Genomic DNA, 20,004 nt, shown 5'->3' on the forward strand with positions numbered 1-20,004 from the left:
CTGCCGCGGAAAAACCAGACGGTGTCCGGCCCCCAGAATGGCGTGCCGCGGAAAAACCGGACCGGATCCGGCCTCCGAAACGGCGTGCCGCGGAAAAACTGGACCGGATCCGGCCTACAAAATGGCGTGCCGTGGAAAAACCGGACCGGATCCGGCCTCCGAAATGGCGTGCCGCAGAAAAAGCGGACCGGATCCGGCCTGCGAAATGGCGTGCCGCGGAAAAACCGGGCCGGATCCGGCCTCCGAAATGGCGTTTCGCGGAAAAACCGGACCGGATCCGGCCTCCGAAATGGCGTGCCGCGGCAAAACCGGACCGGATCCGGCCTCCAAAATGGCGTGTCGCGGTAAATCCTGACCGGATCCGGCCCCCGGAATGGACTGCCACGGAAAAACCAGACTGGATACGGCCCCCGGAATGGCGTGCCGCGGAAAAAGCGGACCGGATCCGGCCTCCGAAATGGCGTGTCGCGGTAAATCCGGACCGGATCCGGCCCCCGGAATGGCATGCCGCGGAAAAACCAGAGTGGATACGGGCCCCGGAATGGCGTGCCGCGGAAAAACCGGACTGGATACGGACCCCGAAATGGCGTGCTGCGGAAAAACCGGACCGGATCCGGCCCCCGGAATGTCATGCCGCGGAAAAACCAGACCGGATCCGGACCCCGGAATGGACTGCCGCGGAAAAACCGGACTGGATCCGGCCCCCGGAATGGCGTAGCGCGGAAAAACTGGACTCATCCGGCCCCCGGCATAGCGTGCCGCCGAAAATCCGGACTGGATCCGGCCCCCGGAATGGACTGCCGCGCAAAATCCGGACCGGATCCGGCCGCCGGAATGGCGTGCAGGGGAAAAACCGAACCGGATCCGGCCCCCGGAATGGACTGCCGCGGAAAAACCGGACCGGATCCGGCCCCCGGAATGGACTGCCGCGGAAAAACCGGACCGGATCCGGCCTCCGAAATGGCGTGCCGCGGAACAACCGGACCGGATCCGGCCCCCGGAACGGACTGCCGCGGAAAAACCGGACTGGATACGGCCCCCGGAATGGCATGCCGCGGAAAAACCGGACCGGATCCGGCCCCCGTAATGGCGTGCTGTGGAAAAACCGGACCGGATCCGGCCTCCGAAACGGCGTGCGGCGGAAAAACCGGGCCGGATCCGGACCCCGGAATGGACTGCCACAGAAAAACCGGACTGGATCTGGCCCCCGGAATGGACTGCCGCGGAAAAACCGGACCGGATCCGGACCCCGGAATGGACTGCCGCGGAAAAATCGGACCGGACCCAGGCCGCGGAAAAACTGGACCGGATCCGGCCCCCGGAATGGACTGCCGCGGAAAAACCGGACCGGATCCGGACCCCGGAATGGACTGCCGCGGAAAAACCGGACCGGATCCGGCCCCCGGAATGGACTGCCGCGGAAAAACCGGACAGGATCCGGCCCCCGGAATGGACTGCCGCGGAAAAACCGGACTGGATCCGGCCCCCGGAATGGAGTGCTGCGGAAAAACCGGACCGGATCCGGCCCCCGGAATGGACTGCCGCGGAAAAACTGGACTCATCCAGCCCCCGGCATAGCGTGCCGCCGAAAATCCGGACCGGATCCGGCCCCCGGAATGGCATTTCGCGGAAAAACCGGAACGGATCCGGGCCGCGGAAAAACCGGACCGCACCCGGCCCCCGGAATGGCGTTTCGCGGAAAAACCGGACCGGATCCGGCCCCCGGAACGGACTGCCGCGGAAAAACCGGACCGGATCCGGACCCCGGAATGGACAGCCGCGGAAAAACCGGACCGGGTCCGGCCCCCAGAATGACGTGCCGCCGAAAATCCGGACTGGATCCGGCCCCCGGAATGGACTGCCGCGGAAAAACCGGACCGGATCCGGCCCCCGGAATGGCGTGCCACGGAAAAACCGGACCGGATCCGGACCCCGGAATGGACTGCCGCGGAAAAACCGGACCGGATCCGGCCCCCGGAATGGCGTGCCGCGGAAAAACCGGACCGGATCCGGACCCCGGAATGGACTGCCGCAGAAAAACCGGACCGGATCTGGCCCCCGGAATGGCATAGCGCGGAAAAACTGGACTCATCCGGCCCCTGGCATAGCGTGCCGCCGAAAAACCGGACTGGATCCGGCCCCCGGAATGGACTGCCGTGGAAAAACCGGACCGGATCCGGCCCCCGGAATGGCGTGCCGCGGGAAAACCGGACCGGACCCAGGCCGCGGAAAAACCGGACCGGATCCGGCCCCCGGAATGGCGTGCCGCGGAAAAACCGGACCGGATCCGGCCCCCGGAATGGCGTGCCGTGGAAAAACTGGACTGGATCCGGCCCCCGGAATGGCGTGCCGCCGAAAATCCGGACTGGATCCGGCTCCCGGAATGGCATTTCGCGGAAAAACCGGACCGGATCCGGCCCCCGGAATGGCGTGCCGTGGAAAAACCGGACCGGATCCGGGCCGCGGAAAAACCGGACCGGATCCGGCCCCCGGAATGGCGTGCCGTCGAAAAATCAGACCGGATCCGGCCTCCAGAATGGCGTGCCGCAGAAAAACCGGACCGGATCCGGCCCCCGGAATGGACTGCCGCGGAAAAAACGGACCGGATCCGGCCCCCGGAATGGCGTGCCGTGGAAAAACCGGACCGGATCCGGTCCCCGGAATGGCATTTCGCGGAAAAACCGGACCGGATCCGGCCTCTGAAATGGCGTGCCGCGGAAAAACCGGACCGGATCCGGCCCCCGGAACGGACTGCCGCGGAAAAACCGGACAGGATACGACCCCCGGAATGGACTGCCGTGGAAAAACCGGACCGGATCCGGCCCCCGGAATGGACTGCCGTGGAAAAACCGGACCGGATCCGGACCCCGGAATGGACTGCCATGGAAAAACCGGACTGGATACGGCCCCCGGAATGGCATAGCGCGGAAAAACTGGACTCATCCGGCCCCTGGCATAGCGTGCCGCCGAAAATCCGGACTGGATCCGGCTCCCGGAATGGCATTTCGCGGAAAAACCGGAACGGATCCGGGCCGCGGAAAAACTGGACCGCACCCGGCCCCCGGAATGGCGTTTCGCGGAAAAACCGGACTGGATCCGGTCCCCGGAACGGACTGCCGCGGAGAATCCGGACCGGATCCGGCCTCCGAAATGGCGTGCCGCGGAAAAACCGGACCGGATCCGGCCCCCGGAATGGCATGCCGCGGAAAAACCGGACCGGATCCGGCCCCCGGAATGGAGTGCCACGGAAAAACCGGACCGGATCCGGCCCCCGGAATGGACTGCCGAGGAAAATCCGGACAGGATCCGGCCCCCGGAATGGCATGCCGCGGAAAAACCGGACCGGATCCGGACCCCGGAATGGACTGCCGTGGAAAAACCGGACTGGATCCGGCCCCCGGAATGGCGTAGCGCGGAAAAACTGGACTCATCCGGCCCCCGGCATAGCGTGCCGCCGAAAATCCGGACTGGATCCGGCCCCCGGAATGGCATTTCGCGGAAAAATCCGGACCGGACCCAGGCCGCGGAAAAACTGGACCGGATCCGGCCCCCGGAATGGCGTGCCGTGGAAAAATCAGACCGGATCCGGCCTCCAGAATGGCGTGCCGCGGAAAAACCGGACCGGATCTGGCCCCCGGAATGGAGTGCCACGGAAAAAACGGACCGGATCCGGCCCCCGGAACGGACAGCCGCGGAAAAACCGGACCGGGTCCGGCCCCCAGAATGGCGTGCCGCTGAAAAACCGGACCGGATCCGGCCTCCGAAATGGCGTGCCGCGGAAAAACCGGACCGGGTCCGGCCCCCGGAATGGACTGCCGCGGAAAAACCGGAACGGATCCGGACCCCGGAATGGACTGCCGCAGAAAAACTGGCCTCATCCGGCCCCTGGCATAGCATGCCGCCGAAAATCCGGACTGGATCCGGCCCCCGGAATGGACTGCCGCGGAAAAACCGGACCGGATCCGGCCCCCGGAATGGACAGCCGCGGAAAAACCGGACCGGACCCAGGCCGCGGAAAAACTGGACCGGATCCGGCCCCCGGAATGGCGTGCCGTCGAAAAATCAGACCGGATCCGGCCTCCAGAATGGCGTGCCGCAGAAAAACCGGACCGGATCCGGCCCCCGGAATGGACTGCCGCGGAAAAAACGGACCGGATCCGGCCCCCGGAATGGACTGCCGCGGAAAAACGGACCGGATCCGGCCCCCGGAATGGCGTGCCGCGGAAAAACTGGACCGGATCCGGCCTCTGAAATGGCGTGCCGCGGAAAAACCGGACCGGACCCGGCCCCCGGAATGGCGTGCCGCGGAAATACCGGACAGGATACGACCCCCGGAATGGACTGCCGTGGAAAAACCGGACCGGATCCGGCCCCCGGAATGGCGTGCCGTGGAAAAACCGGACCGGATCCGGACCCCGGAATGGACTGCCGCAGAAAAACCGGACCGGATCTGGCCCCCGGAATGGCATAGCGCGGAAAAACTGGACTCATCCGGCCCCTGGCATAGCGTGCCGCCAAAAATCCGGACTGGATCCGGCCCCCGGAATGGCGTTTCGCGGAAAAACCGGATCGGACCTGGCCCCCGGAACGGACTGCCGCGGAAAAACCGGACCGGATCTGGCCTCCGAAATGGCGTGCCGCGGAAAAACCGGACCGGATCCGGCCCCCGGAATGGCATGCCGCGGAAAAACCGGACCGGATCCGGCCCCCGGAATGGAGTGCCACGGAAAAACCGGACTGGATACGGCCCCCGGAATGGACTGCCGAGGAAAATCCGGACAGGATCCGGCCCCCGGAATGGCATGCCGCGGAAAAACCGGACCGGATCCGGACCCCGGAATGGACTGCCGTGGAAAAACCGGACTGGATCCGGCCCCCGGAATGGCGTAGCGCGGAAAAACTGGACTCATCCGGCCCCCGGCATAGCGTGCCGCCGAAAATCCGGACTGGATCCGGCCCCCGGAATGGCATTTCGCGGAAAAACCGGACTGGATCCGGGCCGCGGAAAAACTGGACCGCACCCGGCCCCCGGAATGGCGTTTCGCGGAAAAACCGGACCGGATCCGGCCCCCGGAACGGACTGCCGTGGAAAAACCGGACCGGATCCGGCCCCCGGAATGGACAGCCGCGGAAAAACCAGACCGGGTCCGGCCCCCAGAATGGCGTGCCGCCGAAAATCCGGACTGGATACGGCCCCCGGAATGGCATGCCGCGGAAAAACCGGACCGGATCCGGCCCCCGGAATGGACTGCCGCGGAAAAACCGGACTGGATACGGCCCCCGGAATGGCGTGCCGCGGAAAAACCGGACCGGATCCGGCCCCCGGAATGGCGTGCCGCGGAAAAACCGGACCTTATCCGGACCCCGGAATGGACTGCCATGGAAAAACTGGACCGGATCTGGCCCCCGGAATGGCATAGCGCGGAAAAACTGGACTCATCCGGCCCCTGGCATAGCGTGCCGCCGAAAATCCGGACTGGATCCGGACCCCGGAATGGACTGCCGTGGAAAAACCGGACCGGATCCGGACCCCAGAATGGCGTGCCGCGGAAAAACCGGACCGGACCCAGGCTGCGGAAAAACTGGACCGGATCCGGACCCCGGAATGGCGTGCCGCGGAAAAATCAGACCGGATCCGGCCTCCAGAATGGCGTGCCGCGGAAAAACCGGACCGGATCCGGCCCCCGGAATGGCATTTCACGGAAAAACCGGACCGCATCCGGCCCCCGGAATGGAGTGCCGCGGAAAAACCGGACCGGATCCGGCCCCCGGAATGGACTGCCACGGAAAAACCGGACCGGATCCGGACCCCGGAATGGACTGCCACAGAAAAACCGGACCGGATCTGGCCCCCGGAATGGCATAGCGCGGAAAAACTGGACTCATCCGGCCCCTGGCATAGCGTCCCGCCGAAAATCCGGACTGGATCCGGCCCCCGGAATGGACTGCCGTGGAAAAACCGGACCGGATCCGGACCCCGGAATGGACTGCCGCGGAAAAACCGGACCAGACCCAGGCCGCGGAAAAACTGGACCGGATCCGGCCCCCGGAATGGACTGCCGTGGAAAAAACACACCGGATCCGGCCTCCAGAATGGCGTGCCGCGGAAAAACCGGACCGGATCCGGCCCCCGGAATGGACTGCTGCGGAAAAGCCGGACCGGATCGGGCCCCCAGAATGGCGTGCCACGGAAAAACCGGACCGGATCCCGCCCCCGGAATGGACTGCCGCGGAAAAACCGGACCGGATCCGGCCTCCGGAATGGAGTACCGCGGAAAAACCGGACCGGATCCGGCCCCCGGAATGGAGTGCCGCGGAAAAACCGGACCGGATCCCGCCCACGGAATGGACTGCCGCGGAAAAACCGGACCGGATCCGGCCCCCGGAATGCACTGCCGCGGAAAAACTGGACCGCATCCGGCCCCCGGAATGGCGTGCCGTGAAAAAACGGACCGGATCCGGGCCGCGGAAAAACTGGACCGGGTCCGGCCCCCGGAATGGAGTGCCGTGGAAAAACCGGACCGGATCCGGCCCCCAGAATGGACTGCCACGGAAAAACCGGACCGGATCCGGCCCCCCGAACAGTGTGCCGCGGAAAAACCAGACCGGACCCGACCCCCGAAATGGCGTGCCGCGGAAAAACCGGACCGGATCCGGCCCCCGAATGGACTGCCACGGAAAAACCGGACTGGATACGGCCCCCCGAACAGTGTGCCGAGTAAAAACCAGACCGGATCGGGTCCCCGGAATGGACTGCCGCGGAAACCGGACCGGATCGGGACCCCGGAATGGAGTGCTGCGGAAAACCCGGACCGGATCCGGCCCCCGGAATGGACTGCCGCGGAAAAACCGGACTGGATTCGGCCCCGGAGCGGCGTTTCGCGGAAAAAACGGACGGATCCGACCTCCAAAAGGACGTGCCGTGATAAAACCGGACTGGATTCGACCCCCCGAAATGGCGTTCCGTGGAAAAACCGGACCAGATCTGGCCTCCGAAATGGCATGCCGCGGAAAAACCAGACCGGATCCGGCCTCAGAAATGGCGTGCCGTGGAAAATCCGGACCGGATCCGGCCCCTGAAATGGCGTGACGCGGAAAAACCGGACCGGATCCGGACCCCGGAATGGAGTGCCGCGGAAAAACCGGACCGGATCCGGCCCCTGAAATGGCGTGCCGTGGAAAAACTGGACCGGATCCCGCCCCCAGAATGGCGTTTCGCGGAAAAACCAGACCGGGTGCGGCCCCCCGAATGGCGTGCCGCGGAAAAATCGGACCGCATCTGGACCCCGGAATGGACTGCCGCGGAAAAACCGGACCGGATGCGGCCCCCGGAACGCAGTTCCGCGGAAAAACCAGACCAGATCCAGCCCCAGCAATGAAGTGCAGCGGAAAAACCGGACCGGATCGGGCACCAGGAATGGCGTGCCGCGGAAAAATGGGACCGGATCCGGACCCCGGAATGGACTGCCATGGAAAAACCGGACCAGATTCGGACCCCGGAATGGCGTGCCGCGGAAAAACCGGACTCATCCGGCCCCCGGCATAGCGTGCCGCCGAAAATCCGGACTGGATCCGGCCCCCGGAATGGCGTTTCGCGGAAAAACCGGACCGGACACCGCCCCCGGAATGGCGTGCCGCGGAAAAACCGGACCGGATCCGGGCCGCGGAAAAACTGGACTGGATCCGGCCCCCGGAATGGCGTTTCACGGAAAAACCGGACCAGATCCGGCCCCGGAACGGACTGCCGCGGAAAAACCAGACCGGACCCGGCCCCCGAAAAGGCGTGCCGTGGAAAAACCGGACCGGATCCGGCCTCAGAAATGGCGTGCCGTGGAAAAACCGGACCGGATCCGGCCCCTGAAATGGCGTGCAGCGGAAAATCCGGACCATATCCGACCTCCGAAATGGCGTGTCGCGGTAAATCCAGACCGGATCCGGCCCCCGGAATGGACTGCCGCGGAAAAACTGGACCGGATCCCGCCCCCAGAATGGCGTTTCGCGGAAAAACAAGACCGGGTGCGGCCCCCGAATGGCGTAGCGCGGAAAAATCGGACCGGATCTGGACCCCGGAATGGACTGCCGCGGAAAAACCGGACCGGATCCGGCCCCCGGAACGGACTGCCGCGGAAAAACCGGACCGGATCCAGCCCCCGGAATGGACTGCCGCGGAAAAACCAGACCAGATCCAGCCCCAGCAATGAAGTGCTGCGGAAAAACCGGACTGGATCGGGCACCAGGAATGGCGTGCCGCGGAAAAATGGGACCAGATCCGGCCCCCGGAATGGACTGCCATGGAAAAACCGGACCGGATCCGGCCCCCGGAATGGACTGCTGTGGAAAAACTGGACCGGATCCGGCCCCCGGAATGGCATGCCGCGGAAAAATCAGACCGGATCCGGCCCCCGGAATGGCGTGCCGCGGAAAAATCGGACCAAATCCGGCCCCTGGAATAACATGCCGTGGAAAAACCAGACCGGATCCGGCCCCCGGAATGGACTGCCGCGGAAAAACCGGACCGGATCCAGCCCCATGAATGGCGTGCCGCGGAAAAATTGGACTGATCCGGCCCCCGGCATAGCGTGCCGCCGAAAATCCGGACTGAATCCGGCCCCCGGAATGGCGTGCCGCGGAAAAACCGGACCAGATCCGGCCCCCGGAATGCACTGCCGTGGAAAAACCAGACCGGATCCGGCCCCCGGAATGGACTGCCACGGAAAAACCGGACCGGATCCGGACCCCGGAATGGACTGCCGTGGAAAAACCGGACCGGATCCGGCCCCCGGAATGGACTGCCGTGGAAAAACCGGACCGGATCCGACCCTCCGAACAGTGTGCCACGGAAAAACCGGACCGGATCCGGCCCCCGGAATGGCATGCCGCGGAAAAAACGGACCGGATCCGGCCCCCGGAATGGAGTGCCACGGAAAAACCGGACCGGATCCGGCCCCCGGAATGGCGTGCCGCGGAAAAACCGGACCGGATCCGGCCCCCGGAATGGACTGCCGTGGAAAAACCGGACTGGATACGGCCCCCGCAATGGACTGCCGCGGAAAAACCAGACCGGATCCGGACCCCGGAATGGACTGCCACGGAAAAAACGGACCGGATCGGGCCCCTGGAATGGCATGCCGCGGAAAAACCGGACCAGATCCGGCCCCCCGAACAGTGTGCCGAGGAAAAACCAGACCGGATCGGGTCCCCGGAATGGCATACCACGGAAAAACCGGACCGCATCTGGACCCCGGAATGGAGTGCTGCGGAATAACCGGACCGGATTCGGACCCCGGAATGGACTGCCGCGGAAAAACCGGACCAGATCCGGCCCCCGGAATGGACTGCCACGGAAAATCCGGACCCGATCGGGCCCCCAGAATGGCGTGCCACGGAAAAACCGGACCGGGTCCGGTCCACGGAATGGACTGCCATGGAAAAACCGGACCGGATCCGGACCCCGGAATGGACTGCCATGGAAAAACTGGACTCATCCGGCCCCCGGCATAGCGTGCCGCCGAAAATCCGGACTGGATCCGGCCCCCGGAATGGCGTTCCGCGGAAAAACCGGACCGGATCCGGCCCCCGGAATGGCGTGCCGCGGAAAAATCGGACCAAATCCGGCCCCTGGAATAACATGCCGTGGAAAAACCAGACCGGATCCGGCCCCCGGAATGGACTGCCGCAGAAAAACCGGACCGGATCCAGCCCCATGAATGGCGTGCCGCGGAAAAATTGGACTGATCCGGCCCCCGGCATAGCGTGCCGCCGAAAATACGGACTGGATCCGGCCCCCGGAATGGACTGCCGCGGAAAAACCGGACCAGATCCGGCCCCCGGAATGCACTGCCGTGGAAAAACCAGACCGGATCCGGCCCCCGGAATGGACTGCCACGGAAAAACCGGACCGGATCCGGACCCCAGAATGGACTGCCGTGGAAAAACCGGACCGGATCCGGCCCCCGGAATGTAGTGCAGTGGAAAAACCGGACCGGATCCGACCCTCCGAACAGTGTGCCACGGAAAAACCGGACCGGATCCGGCCCCCGGAATGGCATGCCGCGGAAAAACCGGACCGGATACGGCCCCCGGAATGGACTGCCGCGGAAAAACCGGACCGGATCCGGCCCCCGGAATGGCGTGCCGCGGAAAAACCGGACCGGATCCGGCCCCCGGAATGGACTGCCGCGGAAAAAACGGACCGGATCCGGCCCCCGGAATGGAGTGCCGCGGAAAAACCAGACCGATCCGGCCCCCGGTATGGCGTGCCGCGAAAAAACCGGACCGCATCCGGCCCCCCGAACAGTGTGCCGCGGAAAAACCAGACCGGATCCGGCCCCCGGAATGGCGTGCCGCAGAAAAACCGGACCGGGTCCGGCCCCCAGAATGGACTGCCGCGGAAAAACCGGACCGGATCCGGCCTCCGAAACGGCGTTTCGCGGAAAAACCAGACCGGATCGCGTCCCCGGAATGGCGTTTCGCGGAAAAACCAGACCGGATGCGGCCCCCGGAATGGACTGCCACGGAAAAACCGGACCGGGTCCGGTCCACGGAATGGACTGCCATGGAAAAAGCGGACCGGATTCGGACCCCGGAATGGACTGCCACGGAAAAACCGGACCGGATCCGGCCTCCGAAATGGCGTTTAGCGGAAAATCCGGACTGGATTCGGCCGCCGAAATGGCGTTTCGCGGAAAATCCGGACTGGATCCGGCCCCCGGAATGGCATTTCGCGGAAAAACCGGAACGGATCCGGCCCCCGGAATGGCGTACCGTGGAAAAACCGGACCGGATGCGGGCCGCGGAAAACTGGACTGGATCCGGCCCCCGGAATGGCGTTTCGCGGAAAAACCGGACTGGATCCGGCCCCCGGAATGGCGTTTCGCGGAAAATCCGGACGGGATCCGGCCCCCGGAATGGACTGCCACGGAAAAACTGGACTGGATCCGGCCTCCGAAATGGCGTGCCGCGGAAAAACCGGACCGGATCCGGACCCCGGAATGGCGTTTCGCGGAAAAACCGGACCGGATCCGGCCCCCGGAATGGACCGCCGCGGAAAAACCAGACCGGATCTGGCTCCCGGAACTGCGTGCCGCGGAAAAACCAGACCGGATCCGGCTCCCGGAACTGCGTGCCGCGGAAAAATCAGACCGGATCCGGCTCCCGGAATGGCGTGCCGCGGAAAAATCGGACCGGATCCGGCCCCCGGAATGGAGTGCCACGGAAAAACCGGACCGGATCCGGCCCCCGGAATGGACTGCCGCGGAAAAAGGAGACCGGATCCGGCCCCCGAAATGTAGTGCCGCGGAAAAACCGGACTGGATACGGCCCCCGGAATGGCGTGCCGCGGAAAAACCGGACCGGATCCGGCCCCCGGAATGGACTGCCACGGAAAAACCGGACCAGATCCGGACACCGGAATGGACTGCCGCGGAAAAACCGGACTGGATCCGGCCCCCGGAATGGCGCAGCGCGGAAAAACTGGACTCATCCGGCCCCCGGCATAGCGTGCCGCCGAAAATCCGGACTGGATCCGGCCCCCGGAATGGCATTTCGCGGAAAAACCGGAACGGATCCGGCCCCCGGAATGGCGTACCGTGGAAAAACCGGACCGGAAGCGGGCCGCGGAAAAACTGGACCGAATCCGGCCCCCGGAATGGACTGCCGTGGAAAAATCAGACCGGATCCGGCCCCCGGAATGGACTGCCGCGGAAAAACTGGACAGGATCCGGCCCCCGGAATGGACTGCCGCCGAAAAACCGGACTGGATCCGGACCCCGGAATGGACTGCCGCGGAAAAACCGGACCGGATCCGGCCCCCGGAATGGCATAGCGCGGAAAAACTGGACTCATCCGGCCCCTGGCATAGCGTCCCGCCGAAAATCCGGACTGGATCCGGCCCCCGGAATGGACTGCCGCGGAAAAACCGGACCGGATCCGGCCCCCGGAATGGACTGCCGCGGAAAAGCCGGACCGGACCCAGGCCGCGGAAAAACTGGACCGGGTCCGGCCACCGGAATGGCATGCCGCGGAAAAAACGGACTGGATCCGGCCCCCGGAATGGAGTGCCGCGGAAAAACCGGACCGGATCCCGCCCCCGGAATGGACTGCCGCGGAAAAACCGGACGGGATCCGGCCCCCGGAATGGACTGCCGCGGAAAAACCAGACCGATCCGGCCCCCCGAACAGTGTGCCGCGGAAAAACCAGACCGGACCCGGCCCCCGGTATGGCGTGCCGCGGAAAAACCGGACCGGGTCCGGCCGCCAGAATGGACTGCCGCGGAAAAACCGGACCGGATCCGGCCCCCGGAATGGACTGCCGTGGAAAAACCACACCGATCCGGCCCCCAGAATGGACTGCCGTGGAAAAACCAGACCGATCCGGCCCCCGGTATGGCGTGCCATGGAAAAACCGGACTGGATCCGGCCCCCGGAATGGCGTAGCGCGGACAAACTGGACTCATCCGGCCCCCGGCATAGCGTGCCGCGGAAAATCCGAACTGGATCCGGCCCCCGGAATGGACTGCAGCGGAAAAACCGGACCGGATCCGACCCTCCGAACAGTGTGCCACGGAAAAACCGGACCGGATCCGGACCCCGGAATGGCATGCCGCAGAAAAACCGGACCAGATCCGGACCCCGGAATGGAGTGCCGCGGAAAAACCGGACTGGATCCGGCCCCCGGAATGGACTGCCATGGAAAAACCGGACCGGATCCGGCCCCCGGAATGGACTGCCGAGGAAAAACCGGAACGGATCCGGCCCCCGGAATGGACTGCCGCGGAAAAACCGGACCGGATCCGGCCCCCGGAATGGCGTGCCGCGGAAAAACCAGACCGGATCGCGTCCCCAGAATGGCGTTTCGCGGAAAAACCAGACCAGATCCGACCCCCGGAATGGACTGCCACGGAAAAACCGGACCGGGTCCGTTCCACGGAATGGACTGCCATGGAAAAAGCGGACCGGATTCGGACCCCGGAATGGCGTTTAGCGGAAAATCCGGACTGGATTCGGCCGCCGAAATGGCGTTTCGCTTAAAATCCGGACTGGATCCGGCCCCCGGAATGGCGTTTCGCGGAAAATCCGGACGGGATCCGGCCCCCGGAATGGCGTGCCGCGGAAAAACTGGACCGGATCCGGCCTCCGAAATGGCGTGCCGCGGAAAAACCGGACCGGATCCGGCCCCCGAAATGGCGTGCCGCGGAAAAACCGGAATGGATACGGCCCCCGGAATGGACTGCCGCAGAAAAACCTGACCGGATCCGGCTCCCGGAACGGCATGCCGCGGAAGAATCAGACCAGATCCGGCTCCCGGAACGGCGTACCGCGGAAAAATCGGACCGGATCGGGCACCAGGAATGGAGTGCCGCGGAAAAACGAGACCGGATCCGGCCCCCGAAATGGCGTGCCGCGGAAAAACAGGACTGGATACTTCCCCCGGAATGGCGTGCCGCGGAAAAACCGGACCGGATCCGGACCGCGGAATGGACTGCCGCGGAAAAACCGGACTGGATCCGGCCCCCGGAATGGCGTGCCGCGGAAAAACCGGACCGAATCCGGCCCCCGGAATGGAGTGCCGCGGAAAAACCAGACCGATCCGGCCCCCGGTATGGCGTGCCGCGGAAAAACCGGATCGCATCCGGCCCCCCGAACAGTGTGCCGCGGAAAAACCAGACCGGATCGCGTCCCCGGAATGGCGTGCCGCGGAAAAACCGGACCGCATCCGGCCCCCGGAATGGACTGCCGTGGAAAAACCAGAGCGATCCGGCCCCCAGTATGGCGTGCCGCGGAAAAACCGGACTGGATCCGGCCCCCGGAATGGCGTGCCGCGGAAAAAGCGGACCGGATCCGGACCCCGGAATGGACTGCCATGGAAAAACCGGACCGGATCCGGACCCCGGAATGGCATAGCGCGGAAAAACTGGACTCATCCGGCCCCTGGCATAGCGCGCCGCCGAAAATCCGGACTGGATCCGGCCCCCGGAATGGACTGCCGCGGAAAAACCGGACCGGATCCGGCACCCGGAATGGACTGCCGCGGAAAAGCCAGACCGGACCCAGGCCGCGGAAAAACCGGACCGGATCCGGCCCCCGGAATGGACTGCTGCGGAAAATCCGGACCGGATCTGGCCCCCGGAATGGCGTGCCGCGGAAAAACCGGACCGGGTCCGGTCCACGGAATGGACTGCCACGGAAAATCCGGACCCGATCGGGCCCCCAGAATGGCGTGCCACGGAAAAACCGGACCGGGTCCGGTCCACGGAATGGACTGCCATGGAAAAACCGGACCGGATCCAGCCTCCGAAATGGACTGCCACGGAAAAACCGGACCGGATCCGGCCCCCGGAACGGACTGCCGCGGAAAAACCGGACCGGATCCGGACCCCGGAATGGACTGCCGCGGAAAAACCGGACCGGATCCGGCCCCCGGAATGGAGTGCCGCGGAAAAACCGGACCGGATCCGGACCCCGGAATGGACTGCCGCGGAAAAACCGGACTGGATCCGGCCCCCGGAATGGCGTAGCGCGGAAAAACTGGACTCATCCGGCCCCCGGCATAGCGTGCCGCCGAACATCCGGACTGGATCCGGCCCCCGGAATGGCATTTCGCGGAAAAACCGGACTGGATCCGGCCCCCGGAATGGCATGCCGCGGAAAAACTGGACTCATCCGGCCCCCGGCATGGCGTGCCGCCGAAAATCCGGACTGGATCCGGCCCCCGGAATGGCATTTCGCGGAAAAACCGGACTGGATCCGGCCCCCGGAATGGCATGCCGCGGAAAAACTGGACTCATCCGGCCCCCGGCATAGCGTGCCGCCGAAATTCCGCACTGGATCCGGACCCCGGAATGGCATTTCGCAGAAAAACCGGAACGGATCCGGCCCCCGGAATGGACTGCCGTGGAAAAACCGGACCGGATGCGGGCCGCGGAAAAACCGGACCGGATCCGGCCCCCGGAATGGCGTTTCGCGGAAAAACCGGACCGGATCTGGCCCCCGGAATGGACTGCCACGGAAAAACCGGACCGGGTCCGGCCCCCGGAATAGAGTGCCGCGGAAAAACCGGACCGGATCCGGACCCCGGAATGGAGTGCCGCGGAAAAACCGGACCGGATCCGGACCCCGGAATGGACTGCCGCGGAATAACCGGACCGGATTCGGACCCCGGAATGGAGTGCCGCGGAAAAACCGGACCGGATCCGGCCCCCGGAATGGACTGCCACGGAAAATCCGGACCCGATCGGGCCCCCAGAATGGCGTGCCACGGAAAAACTGGACCGGGTCCGGTCCACGGAATGGACTGCCATGGAAAAAGCGGACCGGATCCGGACCCCGGAATGGACTGCCGCGCAAAAACCGGACCGGATCCGGCCCCCGGAATGGCGTAGCGTGGACGAACTGGACCGGATCCGGCCCCCGGAATGGACTGCCGCGGAAAAACCAGACCGGATCCGGCCCCCGGCATGGACTGCCGCTCAAAATCCGGACTGGATCCGGCCCCCGGAATGGACTGCCGCGGAAAAACCGGACCGGACCCAGGCCGCGGAAAAACCGGACCGGATCCGGCCCCCGGAATGGACTGCCGCGGAAAAGCCGGACCGGATCTGGCCCCCGGAATGGCGTGCCGCGGAAAAACCAGACCGGATCCGGACCCCGGAATGGACTGCCATGGAAAAACCGGACCGGATCCGGACCCCGGAATGGACTGCCGAGGAAAAACCGGACCGGATCCGGCCCCCGGAATGGACTGCCACGGAAAATCCGGACCCGATCGGGCCCCCAGAATGGCGTGCCACGGAAAAACTGGACCGGGTCCGGTCCACGGAATGGACTGCCATGGAAAAAGCGGACCGGATCCGGACCCCGGAATGGACTGCCGCGCAAAAACCGGACCGGATCCGGCCCCCGGAATGGCGTAGCGTGGACGAACTGGACCGGATCCGGCCCCCGGAATGGACTGCCGCGGAAAAACCAGACCGGATCCGGCCCCCGGCATGGACTGCCGCGGAAAAACAGGACCGGATCCGGCCCCCGGAATGGCATGCCACGGAAAAACCGGACCGCATCCGGACCTCGGAATGGCATGCCACGGAAAAACCGGACCGCATCCGGACCCCGGAATGGACTGCCGCGGAATAACCGGACCGGATTCGGACCCCGGAATGGAGTGCCGCGGAAAAACCGGACCGGATGCGGCCCCCGGAATGGAGTACCGCGGAAAAACCGGACCGGATCGGGTCCCCAGAATGGCGTGCCACGGAAAAACCGGACCGGGTCCGGTCCACGGAATGGACTGCCATGGAAAAACCGGACCGGATCCGGACCCCGGAATGGACTGCCGCGGAAAAACCGGACCGGATCCGGCCCCCGGAATGGACTGCCGCGGAAAAACTGGACTCATCCGGCCCCCGGCATAGCGTGCCGCCGAAAATCCGGACTGGATCCGGCCCCCGGAACGGACTGCCGTGGAAAAACCGGACCGGATCCGGCCCCCCGAATGGACTGCCGTGGAAAAACCGGACCGAATCCGGCCCCCGGAATGGAGTGCCGCGGAAAAACCAGACCGATCCGGCCCCCGGTACGGCGTGCCGCGTAAAAACCGGACCACATCCGGCCCCCCGAACAGTGTACCGCGGAAAAACCAGACCGGATCGCGTCCCCGGAATGCCGTGCCGCGGAAAAACCGGACTGGATACGGCCCCCGGAATGGCGTGCCGCGGAAAAACCGGACCGGATCCGGCCCCCGGAATGGACTGCCACGGAAAAACCGGACCGGATCCGGCCCCCGGAATGGACTGCCGCGGAAAAACCGGACTGGATCCGGCCCCCGGAATGGCATAGCGCGGAAAAACTGGACTCATCCGGCCCCCGGCATAGCGTGCCGCCGAAAATCCGGACTGGATCCGGCGCCCGGAATGGCATTTCGCGGAAAAACCGGACTGGCTCCGGCCCCCAAAATGGCATGCCGCGGAAAAACTGGACTCATCCGGCCCCCGGCATAGCGTGCCGCCGAAAATCCGGACTGGATCCGGCCCCCGGAATGGCATTTCGCGGAAAAACCGGAACGGATCCGGCCCCCGGAATGGCGTACCGTGGAAAAACCGGACCGGATGCGGGCCGCGGAAAAACCGGACCGGATCTGGCCCCCGGAATGGAGTGCCGCGGAAAAACCGGACCGCATCCGGCCCCCGGAATGGACTGCCACGGAAAAACCGGACCGGATCCGGCCCCCGGAATAGAGTGCCGCGGAAAAACCGGACCGGATCCGGCCCCCGGAATGGACTGCCGCGGAAAAACCGGACTGGATACGGCCCCCGGAATGGCGTGCCGCGGAAAAACCGGACCGGATCCGGCCCCCGGAATGGACTGCCGCGGAAAAACCGGACCGGATCCGGCCCCCGGAATGGCGTGCCGCGGAAAAACCGGACCGGATCCGGACCCCGGAATGGACTGCCACGGAAAAACCGGACCGGATCCGGACCCCGGAATGGCATAGCGCGGAAAAACTGGACTCATCCGGCCCCTGGCATAGCGCGCCGCCGAAAATCCGGACTGGATCCGGCCCCCGGAATGGACTGCCGCGGAAAAACCGGACTGGATCCGGCCCCCGGAATGGAGTGCCGCAGAAAAGCCGGACCGGACCCAGGCCGCGGAAAAACCAGACCGGATCCGGCCCCCGGAATGGACTGCCGCGGAAAAACCGGACCGGATCTGGCCCCCGGAATGGCGTGCCGCGGAAAAACTGGACCGGATCCCGCTCCCGGAATGGACTGCCATGGAAAAACCGGACCGGATCCGGCCCTCGGAATGGACTGCCGCGGAAAAACCGGACCGGATCGGGCCCCCGGAATGGCATTCCGCGGAAAAACCGGGCCGGATCGGGCCCCCGGAATGGCGTGCCACGGAAAAACCGGACCGGATCCGGCCCCCCGAACAGTGTGCCGAGGAAAAACCAGACCGGATCGGGTCCCCGGAATGCCATGCCACGGAAAAACCGGACCGCATCCAAACCCCGGAATGGACTGCCGCGGAATAACCGGACCGGATTCGGACCACGGAATGGAGTGCCGCGGAAAAACCGGACCGGATCCGGCCCCCGGAATGGACTGCCACGGAAAATCCGGACCGGATCGGGCCCCCAGAATGGCGTGCCACGGAAAAACCGGACCGGGTCCGGTCAACGGAATGGGCTGCCATGGAAAAACCGGACCGGATCCGGACCCCGGAATGGACTGCCGCGGAAAAACCGGACCGGATCCGGCCCCCGGAATGGACTGCCGCGGAAAAACTGGACTCATCCGGCCCCCGGCATAGCGTGCCGCCGAAAATCCGGACCCGATCCGGCCCCCGGAATGGACTGCCATGGAAAAACCGGACCGAATCCGGCCCCCGGAATGGAGTGCCGCGGAAAAACCAGACCGATCCGGCCCCCGGTATGGCGTGTCGCGGAAAAAACGGACCGCATCCGGCCCCCCGAACAGTGTACCGCGGAAAAACCAGACCGGATCGCGTCCCCGGAATGGCGTGCCGCGGAAAAACCGGACTGGATCCGGCCCCCGGAATGGCGTAGCGCGGAAAAACTGGACTCATCCGGCCCCCGGCATAGCGTGCGCCGAAAAACCGGACTGGATACGGCCCCCGGAATGGACTGCCGCGGAAAAACCGGACTGGATCCGACCCCCGGAATGGCGTACCGTGGAAAAACCGGACCGGATCCGGGCCGCGGAAAAACTGGACCGAATCCGGCCCCCGGAATGGCGTTTCGCGGAAAAACCGGACCGCATCCGGCCCCCGGAATGGACTGCCACGGAAAAACCGGACCGGATCCGGCCCCCGGAATAGAGTGCCGCGGAAAAACCGGACCGGATCCGGACCCCGGAATGGACTGCCGCGGAAAAACCGGACTGGATACGGCCCCCGGAATGGCGTGCCGCGGAAAAACCGGACCGGATCCGGCCCCCGGAATGGACTGCCGCGGAAAAACCGGACCGGATCCGGCCCCCGGAATGGCGTGCCGCGGAAAAACCGGACCGGATCCGGACCCCGGAATGGACTGCCACGGAAAAACCGGACCGGATCCGGACCCCGGAATGGCATAGCGCGGAAAAACTGGACTCATCCGGCCCCTGGCATAGCGCGCCGCCGAAAATCCGGACTGGATCCGGCCCCCGGAATGGACTGCCGCGGAAAAACCGGACCAGACCCAGGCCGCGGAAAAACCGGACCGGATCTGGACCCCGGAATGGACTGCCGCGGAAAAGCCGGACCGGATACGGCCCCCGGAATGGCGTGCCGCGGAAAAACCGGACCGGATCCGGCTCCCGGAATGGACTGCCATGGAAAAACCGGACCGGATCCGGACCCCGGAATGGACTGCCGAGGAAAAACCGGACCGGATCCGGCCCCCGGAATGGACTGCCGCGGAAAAACCGGACCGTATTCGGACCCCGGAATGGAGTGCCGCGGAAAAACCGCACCGGATCCGGCCTCCGAAATGGACTGCCACGGAAAAACCGGACCGGATCCGGACCGTGGAATGGCGTGCCGCGGAAAAACCGGACCGGATCCGGCCCCCGGAATGGACTGCCGCGGAAAAACCGGACCGGATCCGGACCCCGGAATGGACTGCCGCGGAAAAACCGGACCGGATCCGGCCCCCGGAATGGCGTTTCGCGGAAAAACCGGACCGGATCCGGCCCCCGGAACGGACTGCCGCAGAAAAACCGGACCGGATCCGGCCCCCGGAATGGACAGCCGCAGAAAAACCAGACCGGGTCCGGCCCCCAGAATGGCGTGCCGTGGAAAAACCGGACCGGATCCGGACCCCGGAATGGACTGCCATGGAAAAACCGGACCGGATCCGGCCCCCGGAATGGACTGCCGCGGAAAAACCGGACCGGATCCGGACCCCGGAATGGACTGCCGCAGAAAAACCGGACCGGATCTGGCCCCCGGAATGGCATAGCGCGGAAAAACTGGACTCATCCGGCCCCTGGCATAGCGTGCCGCCGA

Source organism: Phalacrocorax aristotelis, unplaced genomic scaffold, assembly GCF_949628215.1.
Source record: "Phalacrocorax aristotelis unplaced genomic scaffold, bGulAri2.1 scaffold_91, whole genome shotgun sequence".
Lineage (NCBI taxonomy): Eukaryota > Metazoa > Chordata > Aves > Suliformes > Phalacrocoracidae > Phalacrocorax > Phalacrocorax aristotelis.